At 35.0% G+C, this 12353-nt stretch overlaps 1 pseudogene; it reads left to right on the forward strand.

Annotated features, from left to right (window-relative positions):
* The first annotated feature begins 8192 nt into the window (after positions 1–8192).
* Positions 8193–9512, forward strand: LOC100894669 (cytokine receptor-like factor 3 pseudogene; annotated as a pseudogene).
* Positions 9513–12353: the final 2841 nt, after the last annotated feature.

Raw genomic sequence — 12353 nt, forward strand, 5'->3', positions numbered from 1 at the left:
ATATGCATTCTTCTCTGTTAATAATCAGTACACATTTTCTCATGCAAATGATTTATTTCATAACTAAAATCCAGAAGTTGTATCTCAAGTTGCAAACTAATTTAAAATTATCATCCCTAACTTGCTTCTTCAGATATCTGCTAGCTATTTGTGACAAATTGGGCAAGGCAGTCTGTAGTTTTACTTTTTTATTTGGATCACAAAACTTTTGTCAAATTAAGATTCTAAATATAAGTTACTCTGTTCAATTTCTAGAAGATTTTCTCAGTTTTATTGAAATTATCATCTGCCTTCTGATTTTCCTTTATTAAAATTAACAATACAAATTATCAAATTCCAACAATAACATTGATGAGGAGATTGTGGCATTAAAGTTAACTTGGTGTCTTAAAACCACTGGATAAATCAGAATTTGTGGATTTGTGTTCTAAGTCAATCATGGACCAGCTGTGTCATCAGTGCTTACCACCTAATAGTTAAGTTTCAGTCTATCACAGTCCTTTCAATAGGATAGACCTATGACAATTATAGATCTATGAAATTAGACATGTCTATTATAGAAAAGATTCCTGTAAAAGACAAAGAAGATAAAAAAATTCAAATTCAGTTATTTACCAAAGAAAATTGGCATAGTAATAGCAAATAACATTACAAAATAAATTGAGAAACTTAGAGTTCAAGCAAATAGCTTGTGATAATATAGAAAATTTGGAAAGCAAAACTGAAAAGTGTATTATAGATAATCTAAATAGAGAAACCTAAAATCAACAAATAGTTTGGACTACATACAAGTCACATCAACATTTAAAGAAAATTTAGAAAACATTAGAATACATTTACATACTAAGTCATAAAGAAAGTCTAAAAATTTCAGAGCACTAATACAACGCAAACCAGATTTTCTGATCAAAACTCAATTAAATTAGAACTTAACAGCAACAACAATAATCATTACTATAAACCTATTGTGGTAATCAGGTTTTAGCCTTGCCTAACCATCCTTAACTTCTGTGATTAAGACTTTGTATAGTCCTTTGTATTGTATGTGGGAACATTGTGTCACAGTTGGTCTCTCTCACCAGGAGAACAGGAGAGAAGTTATGGTGTGTTCCATCTGAAACTAGGTGATAAAGGGTGTCACAGCCTCTGCCTTACTATCCCTGATTGCTTGCTTTGGAGGATCAGTAAGCAGCTCTATGAGCTTACCTACAGTAAAAGGAACTGAGGAAAGTGAAGGATGGGGTCTTCAGGCAGCAGTAATTTAAGCAAACCAACTTGGGACTGGATTCTGCCACTTCAATTGAGTCTTAAGCAAATTGTAGCCATGACCAACATTTTGACTATAACCTCATGAGACTCTGCACCAGCACTACCCAACAGAGGCACTCCACTATTCCTGATCTCTGAAATAGACTTTTATTGGAGATTATAAGCATTTGTTGTTTTAAACTACTGAATATTTTTGGAAAAGTAACATATTCATATACTTGTACAATGATATTCTATTTCTAAGTAATTCCTGGATATAATTTTTTTTTTACTTATTTTGTGGATTTGTGTCCCCACCCAAATCTCATGTCAAATTTTGATGGTCAATGTTGGGGGAAGGGACTGGTAGGAGGGGATAGGATCATGGGGGAGGATTTCCCACTTGCTGTTCTTGTGATAGTGAGTGAATTCTCAGGAGATCTGATTGTTTAAAAGAGTACAGCACCTCCCATTTTCCTGTCTTCCTCTTTCTCAGGCCATGTATGACATGCCTCATTCCTTTTTACCTTCCACCATGATTGTAAGTTTACTGAACCCTCCCCAGCCATGCTTTCTGTGCAGCTTGTAGAACTGTGAGTCAATTCACCTCTTTCATTTTTAAATAATCCAGTTTCAGGTAGTTTGTTATAGCAATGTGAGAACAAACTCATACAGTAGATATTTCAAAAATTACATGAAAGTATGACAAAAATACAGTTGACCCCTTGAACAATATGAATGTGAATGATGCAGGTCCACTTATGCAGATTTATTTCAACAAATATATTAGAAAAAAATGAAGATTTACAACAATTGGAAAAAAATTTACAGATGAGACACATGGCCTAGAAATATTTTAAAAATTGAGAGAGCTTTTAGTATGTTATGAATGCATAAAATATATGGAGATACTAATCTATTTTATCATTTACTACCATAAAATATGCACAAATCTGTGATATAAGTCAAAGTTTATCACAGTTACACACTTATAGACCCTACATAGTGCTATTTGCTGTCTAAATGTAAACAAGGGTAAAAATGCAGTATTAAATTATAACTGTATAAAATTAACTGTAGTAGATATTGTACTACTGTAATAATTTCATAGCCACCTCCTGTTGCTATTGCGGTGAGCTCAAGTGTTGCAAGTAACATGTGACACTAATTATCTCCATGTGAGCAGTTCAGCTCTCCAGTAAATTATGTATCACATTAAAGAGTGATCTTGTTGTTCTCAAGTATATTTCATCATATTTAATGCAATACTTAAATAAAACCATGGGACATACAAAGCTCTGCTAGTTGCTCCCAAGAAACAGAGAAGTCATGACATTCCAAGAAAACGTTGAATTGTTTTATATATACCATAGATAGAGGTCTGCAACTGAGGTTGCCTTTCATTTCAAGATCAATGTGTCCAGTCTCATGACCATTATCAGAAAAGGAAATTTGTGAAGCAGTTGCTGTAGCTATGGTAGCAGGCCCAAAACCCCTGCACTTTTTGTGGAATACCTTTTTATCTCACATAGAAAATACAAATTTTATATGGGTGTATAATTGCTATAACAAATGCACACCTAAATGAGTGAAGAAAAATTGAAGTCATTGCATAACAACGTAAAGCAAAAGAAAGGTCAAGGATCTAAAACTGGAAAAATTAATGCCAGCAAAAGATGGTTTGATAGTTGTAGAAAAAGATTTGGTTTAACAATGTTAAGAAACAGCAGAACTAGCATCTACCAAACAAGAGGTGGCAGGGGAGTTCCCAGATGCTGTTGGGAAACTCATTGAGAAAAAAGGATATCTGCCTGAACAGGTTTTCAATGCAAAAGACAGTGTGCCTTATTCTGGAAAAACAAAATGTCACAAAGAACACATTAGTAAAAAAGAGAAATGAGCACCAGGATTTAATGCAGGAAATGATAGACTAACTCTACTATTCTGTACAAATACAGTCAGGTTTATGATCAGGACTGCCCTTGTCTATAAAGCTGCTAACCCCTGAACCTGGAAAACAAAAGGTAAACACCAAAATAATAAATAAATAAAATAAAATCAAACACCAGCTGCCAGTCCTTTGGTTGTACAACAAGAAGGTCTGGACAATGAGAATCATTTTTTTTTTTTTTTCTGAACTGGTTTTGTTGATTTTTGCCCCTAAGTTCAGGAAGTAATTTTTCAGTGAAGGACTTTAAACTTCTCTTCATATAGAATAATGCCCGTGGCCTCCAGACCCCCATGAGTTCAACACTGAAGGCGCTGAAGTGGTTAATGTGTTCCCAAATGCAACGTCTGTAATTTATCTTGTGGCTCAGAGGGCCACAGGACCTTAAGACTCATTATACACTGTCCTCTCTGGAACGGATCATCTCAACACTGTAAAGCGAACCTTGAGAGAACATCATGAAAGTCTGGAAGGATTATACCATTGAAGATATCATAATTGTTATAGAAAATGCTGTAAAAGCCATCAAACTCAAAATAGTAAATGTCTGCTAGAGAAAATGTGACCAGATGTTGTATATGAATTCACAGGATTTACGACAGGGCCAATCGAGGAAATCATGAAGAAGATTTTGGGTATGGTGGGGGATGAAGGGTTTCAAGATATGGATCTTGGAGAAATTGAAAAGCTAATGGATACCAAACCAGAGGAATTAACATAAGATGACATGATGAAGGTGAGTGCTCCTGAACCAGTGCCAGATGATGAGGAAGAAGATGACAAGAGGCAGCAGTGCCAGGAAACAAGTTGGTATCAGCCAATCTGACAGAATGGTTCTGATTATTCAAGACTGCTTTTGACTCATTTCATAACATGAAGCCTTCTATGATATGGGCACTGAACCTAAAACAAATGGTGGAAGGATAAGTACCACATAGAAACACTTTTAGAGAAATGAAAAAGCAAAAAAGACAGAAATTACAATGTATTTCCTTAATGTTACACAAGTGTGCCTGCCTCTCCTTGTACCTCCTCCATCTCTTCCTCCTCTCTTACCCCTGAGACAGCAAGATCAGTTCCCGCTCTTATTCCTCTTCCTCAACATACTTAACATGAAGAGGGTAAATATTTTCATGATGAACTATTTCTACTTAACGAATAATATATTTTCTCTTCTTTAGTAGTATTTTCCTAGTAACATTTTATTTTCCCTAGCTTACTTTATTGCAAGAATATAGTATATAATACATATAATACACAAAATATGGTTAATCAAATGTTTGCATTATTGGTAAGATTTCCAGTCAATAGTAGCTATTTGTAGGTACGTTGTTGGAAGTCAGATGTTATATACAAATTTTTGACTGTGGGATAGGTCAGCACCTCTAACCCTTGTGTTGTTCAGGAGTTAACTGTATAGTGAATATCTATGCAACAATTAGTCATATATTTTTAAATAAATATTTTATTCAATATAGGTTTATATTTATGGTCTTAATTTTTTAAAATTATTGCTGAAATGTTTATAAGGCATAACACAGAAAACATATTATTTAACCACAAATAGTTATGTATTTATTTTTACAGGTAAGCAATTAAAGATAATACAGTCACAAAATCATTATCACATGTAACAAAACAATCAATAATCCCTGACATAATATCTAGCTGGTATTCAAATTTCTTGGATTCTCTACAAAGAAAAAATACCTGCAGAATGTTTGTGTGAATTGAGATGGAAACAAATCTACACGTCATGACCTCTTTTGTTGTTGTTGTAGAGAGAGGGTCAGGCTATGTTACTTAGTTTGGCCTTGAACTGTTGGGCTCAAGCAATCCTCCTGCCTCTGCCACCTGAATAGCTGGGATTGCAGGCACACTCTACCACCACGCCTAGCATTCACAGACTTCTAAGTGCCATTTAACTGATGATAGTTTTCCTCTGTCCTTGCCCATTTTCTCTTTACTTGTTGAAGAAAATGTACTTGCTTTCTGTCAGAATTTCTAAAGTCTGTTTGGCTGATTGCTTTCTTGTGATGTCATTCCTCTTATTTCTATGTTCCTTATATTGCCTGTCAGCTATTGTTCATGTCTTGGGACTTAGTTAGATTCCTGTTCATTTAGAGTATGTGTGTGTGTGTGTTTGTATGACCATTGGTGGTACTATACACTGTCCACGGCATTATGCAAGCGGGAATGTAAAAATGAATGGCCCAGACTTAGTGATAAGATTAGTTTGTGGATTCAGGATCCAGCAACTATCTACTTAGCAGATCTATCCTTACAAATTTCCAAACAAGAATTTCTCTAATGGTTTTGGCATCTGTGCTTTATCACTGCCTAGATTTATGCATTAGAATAGCAAAATGGTGAATTTCTAGTTGGTATTTTTTTTTTTTTAATTTTTATTGGATTTTAGGTTTTGGGGTACATGAGCAGAGCATGCAAGACAGTTGCGTAGGTACACACATGGCAGTGTGCTATGCTTTTCTTCTCCCCTTCACCCACATTTGGCATTTCTCCCCAGGCTATCCCTCCCCACCTCCCCCTCCCACTGGCCCTCCCCTTTTCCCCCCAACAGACCCCAGTGTTTAGTGTTCCCCTTTCTGTGTCCATGTGTTCTCATTTTTCATCACCCATCTATGAGTGAGAATATGCGGTGTTTCATTTTCTGTTCTTGTGTCAGTTTGCTGAGGATGATGTTCTCCAGATTCATCCATGTCCCTACAAACGACACACACTCATCATTTCTGATTGCTGCATAATATTCCATGGTGTATATGTGCCACATTTTTCCAATCCATGCAAAATGGTGAATTTCTAATCTATCATTCATTTTGCATTTATTGGCTCACACTTAATTCTAAAATTTTCCCCTACCAACTACTTGTTTACCTTGCAGCAAATATTCTACAGAAATGGCAGAATAAATATTTGATTAAGCATTACAGTTACTTACTATTTAAAAAAAAATAATGGTAGGTGACCAGTGAATATTTTCTATCTTTGGCCATTAGAAGCTCTTTCACATAGGTTGAAATGTTTTTTGTTTATACTATCTCAATATTTATTACTTTCCCTGTTTGAGGGCACAACTAGACATTCTATCTCATTTATATCTGTCCTGCCCCAGACCTAGAATTATTGTTTCTCTAGGAAGCTATGGACGCTACAGATTTTTATTATATTTAATTCTCTTTACCAGGAAGAATGTATGTTAGCACAATTTTTAACATATAGATATTAACATGAGAAAATTTATATAGGCAACAAAAGTACAAACCATCTCTCTCTTAATTTTTTTTTTCTACCTCAGAACTACCTTACAGTGGAACTATGGTGTTATTTCAGATAACTTTAACAAACATATCAGATCTTGTATGTAATTTAACCTTTATGATCATCTTCTTGTTTAAAAGGCCAGCAAAATGCCTAAAAATTTAAGTGATCTCTGTGTCATTTTTCAACTTTTCCCTTAGAAAACTTTTATTATTTCCCATGCCCATAGAAACCTTTCTTATTTTCACCAGTTCATTGTAGCATGAATACAAACTTTTATTAGAGATTAAAAAAGAAGTATGAATGTATTTTGTGTGTTTATTTAAAAGATGACTTTCCACACAATCTCTGAGATAGTTTTTTTTTTTTTTTTACTAAAATGAAAATGTAGTCAATGACAATTCAAATGTGTATTATTCTACTTAGTTCATGGGACTTTATTCAAAAGATTGGCTATTTTTCCACTCAGAATTAAGGATTATTGAAACTTGGGTAACAAGGACTTTGGTCTTCATAATTCATTTCCTGTTACTTGGTTATGCAATGAAGCGTTATAATTTGCAGCTTATTACCTTGCAGGACTTATAACTTCATTGCTTGTACAAAGAAAAGAACAAAGATGAGTCTGGAGTATAAAAAACACCTCCTAGGTAATGAGAAAGTAAATCAATGTACATTTCCTGCAAATTGATAAGTAGGAAGTTTTTACTAATGAATCCTATAATTCTTACAATGCAGTGTTGTTTATTTTCAGGGTTCCCCTCTAAGAAATATAATGTAATTATTATACACTGATATTAGGTTCCAGGTAAGAAAAATTCATAGTGAATTACTTCCATAAGTATTAATAAAACATATCTAGATATGCTCTCAAATTGTCACCTCAGTAATTTTAAATCTACTAACGCTTTCAACAAACTCAGTAAATTGTATTTAAAATGCACCAGGTAGATTCATTTAAAAACAAATGAATCATTCTTACCTTAAATATGTCCATCCTGCCTTTGATTAAAACAACTGAGACAGAATAACATGTTGAACAAAGCCATAGTGCCTTTGATTAAAACAACTGAGACAGAATAACCTGTTGAACAAAGCCATAGCCATTCATAAATGCTCACAAGCAAGGTAAGCTAGGTAAGTTAGTCAGGGTGAGTGAAAATCATCCACATTGTCATTCATTGCCTTTTTAGTATTTGGGAGGTTGAAGGTCAAGAATCTGCACAATGTCAAAGGCCTAAATATAATTTTTTTTAATCCTTACTTGAGTCAATAATGTAGGAATAAAGCATCACCTGCTTGACATTATGATTTTGAACATTCAGGAAACTGCACAACTGAAAACTGTGTATGATGTACCCATGAAGTGACTGTGGAATAATAGAGGAAATCTAATCTATACATGAGGCACATGTGTAGAAACCAGTATGCAAAGAATCGATAAAATGAGGAGTGAAAAGAACAACAATTAGAGATTTGGAAGCTATTAAATAAATACTATCAATAACTTTATGCCAATAAATTTGAAAAGTTAGACAAAATGGAAATACTCATAGAAAAATATAAAGTAAAAACAAAAAAGATAAAAATACAAGTTCAGTAAAAAACAGGAAACACGCATAATTCTACAATCACTAGCATACTTACATCAGTAGATAAATACCTTCCCATCAGAAAACCCGAGACTCAACAGTCGGGAACCTGCTCCAGCAGCTGCATGAGGCAGGTGATGGAGCTGGAGCCTGCGCTACTGCTGCAGTAGATACTTGAGAATGTGGAAGTGGCACAGAGCCACTGGTGGGAGCTGAGTCACCAGCTTAATGGACTGTGGAAGGTGCAGAGATCAATGAGAGTGCATCACAGACAAGGGATATTCTCAAACAACATTTTAATGATTTAAAGGGAACTCTCGGGAAGCTCCTGGATGAGCAATTGGTGACCCTTTTGCAACCAGTGGACACTACAGAATGTACCATTAAGCCATTAGATGATTGCCAGAAGCTCATAAAACAGGGAGTCAACACTCCAGTGGACTTAGTCGGAGAAGGTGATATTGCCATGCTTAGTGATGTAGGAGAAAAGAATGAGAAACTGTGGAGCTTTACCAAAAAGGCCTTGCATGCTTAGTTGGAAAGCATACCAGAAGTACCTTTACTGGTTGATGTGCCTTGTTTATCTGCTCCTTTGGATGATTCAATTCTTAGCATAATAAAAGACCACATTCTTAAGCATGAAACTGTAGCATCTCACCCACCAGTACAGATAGAAGAACTGGTAGAGAAACCTGGAGCCATCATAGTATGATGGTGTAAGGTGGATGATGACTTTACAGCACAAGATTGTAGGCTCCAGTTTTGTAAATGTTCTTTAAATCATTTTAAAGACATATATGAAGCTTCTGAAATGAATACATAGTATTGCACATAGACTCCAACGTTGATATCAGTTCAGAATCTTCACCTGAAGAGATGGCCGACAGGCACAGAGTCCTTGGAGGATCCCCCAGATAATTCATTCCACATTAGTGCCTCATGAGTGGATAGCTGGTTTTGAGGGCTGCAGTCTTAGAAATTGAAGAAATTTCTGGAATGATTCTGAATCTTGGGGTATTCCCTACTCCAGAATTCCAACTTATTTCAGTGGGCAGGCATTAATATTTAGAGTTGAAACTGTGCGAGTACCAGACATAAGAGACAGTATAGGAGTGTGTCATAAAAACAGAATGGCTAGAACTCTCTGCAGCAGGATAAAGCTGTGTGTATTGGTACAAATGGTGCAGTTTTTGTAAATGGAAAAGAAATGTCTCATCAGTTACCCACAATTACTTCTGAGTCCACATTCACATTTGACATTGAGGCTGTGACTCTAAGAACCACCAATAATAATGAAGGCAGAAACGTCAAGCTCGAGTAACTCTTAGTTCAAATAACAGAGAAGTGGTTTCTGATTCGTTACTTGATTAATTTTGTGGTTCTCTTTACCACATAGAAAATGATGTTCATTTTACTATCCTGGATGGAAAGTGTTAGAGTTTTAGATGTTCTGGTGCTAGTTTTGGTTTGCAAGATTTAATGTAGCTGTCCTAAGTTCAATTTAGTTGTAATTTATTTTTTTTAAAAAGTTGAATTCATCTCTCACTTAGGCCATTGAAAATGGAAAGTATATCTTGGATTCATTTTAGCAAAAAGAGACTTCAATATTGTGGACAAAATCGTAAAATTCAGTCAATTTTATTTTTAGCATGCTGTTAACTAAAATATCACATCACAATAAAAATAAAATTGGCTTCAAAAGTATGAGAAGGTATAGAAATTTCTATCCTCTTCCACTGTATTTCTTAAATTTGGCTATTAGACCAGGAAAATTTAATGTAGTATTATTTTAAAAATCATAATAAAGGATTCAAGTCCATGTAAATCTTTCAAATAAAATGAGAGGAACAACCCAGCTGGAAGGTGTGTAATATACAATCACTCATTTGCTGTCCACATGAATGTGTTGGCTGTGTTCTCCATGTTCAGATATTTGAAAGCAGTGTTGAGTTTTATCCCATCTTCAATAATCTTTAAGTCCCCAAAGCATTCTAAGTTTTGCATTTTTAAAATGCCAGAGCAAATGTCTGTAGTGGCGAGTATTATTTTTTGTTTTTTCATTGCAATTTGATTCAAGATAGGCTAAAACTACTCATGGAAGGTATATGCACATCAGTGTCAGCCATTTCACATGTATGTAATATGCACACGTGTGTATCCAGCTTGTGATATGCATTTTACTCTTTGGGGAGTGTAAGCTGCAGTCCAGTTTAATGTCACTATGAGAGACAGGGTTTCTTAGCAAACCAAACAAAATAAGGTAAATACTAAATCTATTTTTTTGAAAACCCAAATTTGTGTGTAAATTATTGATTTGAAAGACTCGCTTTATATGTAAAAATAATTGTTTTAATTTGCTATAATAGCCTACAGATTTTATTTTAATGTGAATTACTTGTTTCATTTCTACCAGTAGTAAAAAAGTAGAAAAGCAAATATGATAGTTTTGAAAATAATTTATTTCAGGTCCATATTCCCTGTCAGACAATTGTGATCTTTTTTTCTTATCTTTTGATACATAAGTAAGCAGACTTTCACTTGTTTAGGGGTTGTTAAGAAGATATTCTGGAACGTAGATACCTTGTTCAGCCATCTGAATCAAAACACAAAAATAAAAGTTCAGGAAAAAAAAAGAAGAAGAAGAAAACCCCAGACTCAGGGGTTTCTAGACAAATTATAAACTATATGGGTTTACAGACAAAAATCTACCAATCATTCAAAAAGGAGATGGTTCCTGTCTTTCAGATGTGAAAAAGAAGTCATATTCACTATTTCACTTTCTGAGTCAAATACAACTCTGGTATTAAAACCAAATAAAGAGCCCCGCCATGGTGGCTAACACCTGTAATCCCAGTACTTTGGAAGGCCGAGGTGAGTGTATCACTTGAAGTCAGGACCTCAAGACTAGCCTGGCCAACACGGTGAAACCCCGTCTTTACCAAAAATACAAATATTAGCAGGGCATGGGTTGTACATGCCTGTAATCCCAGCTATTCTGGAGGCTAAGCCAGGAGAATTGCTGGAACCTGGGAGGTAGAGGTTGCAGTGAGCAGAGATCCTGCCACGGCACTCCAGCCTGGGCAATGGAGTGAGACTCTGTGAGGTTAAATAAATAAATAAATATTAGAGAAAAATATTAAGACAATATTTATTCATGAACTTAGATACACACATCCTACCTAATTATTAGCTAATAAAATCGGCAAAGTATAAATTAGGCTTGTTAGAAATCTGTAAAATACATCACATTCAGAGATAAAAGTAAGGAAAAAGCTCATGGTCATTTCAAACATGCTGAGAAAAGGATGTAGTGCAATCCCAAAATGTGGTAAAACTTAGCAAATCAAAATTACAGGATGGTTTCTTAACCTTTTCAAAGGATCTAGTAAATTTACAGCCAATATCAAGCTCAATAGAGAAACATTTCAAATATTCCCTTATAAATCAGTTAAAAGGACAATCCCTTCACAAAAACAGATAGAGCAACGAGAATAGATAACATTTTGTAAAGAAAAAATACATATATTTGAAATCTGGATGAATTATTTATATAAAGTCTATAACAGCAGCTGTGGAGCCAAATCACAGCCTTAAGAACTGCAAGGAAACAGTAGATGTGCAAACAAGAGGAAGGAAGATGAATTTCGGGAGATCCTAGGTTCTGAGGATCACAGAACTCTCCAACAAGTTCTCATCCCAAGGTAGATGTCCCCACTGAAATAGGAAGACTCTGCTGGTTCATCTGAGAGTCACAGTCATAACTAGAATGGGGCTTTGCTGTTGGCAACTTGCCAGTGAGTGCAAAAGACTGCGACAACATCTAAGGTTGCTGGGATAGCCAAGACACTCAGAGATTTCCGAACTTTTCAGTGAGAAAACAGTGCCCCTCGCTGATGAGAGACTGATCGGACTAGAATATGAATTATTCTGGATAGGTATTCTTGCAATAAACGACAGAGCTGACCAGATACTATTGGGGGACAAGAGAGAAAGTACTAAAGAAGTGGCTAGAAGAAAGATTATGTGTTTAATACTTAATCGTAACATCATCATAGGATTCCTAGAACCCAGAAGCTAGAGAGGTAGCTTCAGCCACACCTACATTCCTGAAACTATAGGAAAACTATTTTCATTTAACATGAGAATAAATTAAAATTTTAAGTTTAATATCAATATGAATATATAATTTTTAAAAAATAACAAAGACAACTTGAAAAAACATGCATAAAAATGTGATTAAAATGTATAGCGAAAGTAAAACCTAATGAGACAAAAGGGATTGGGGA

This window comes from Callithrix jacchus, chromosome 14 (genome assembly GCF_049354715.1).
Source record: "Callithrix jacchus isolate 240 chromosome 14, calJac240_pri, whole genome shotgun sequence".
NCBI lineage: Eukaryota > Metazoa > Chordata > Mammalia > Primates > Cebidae > Callithrix > Callithrix jacchus.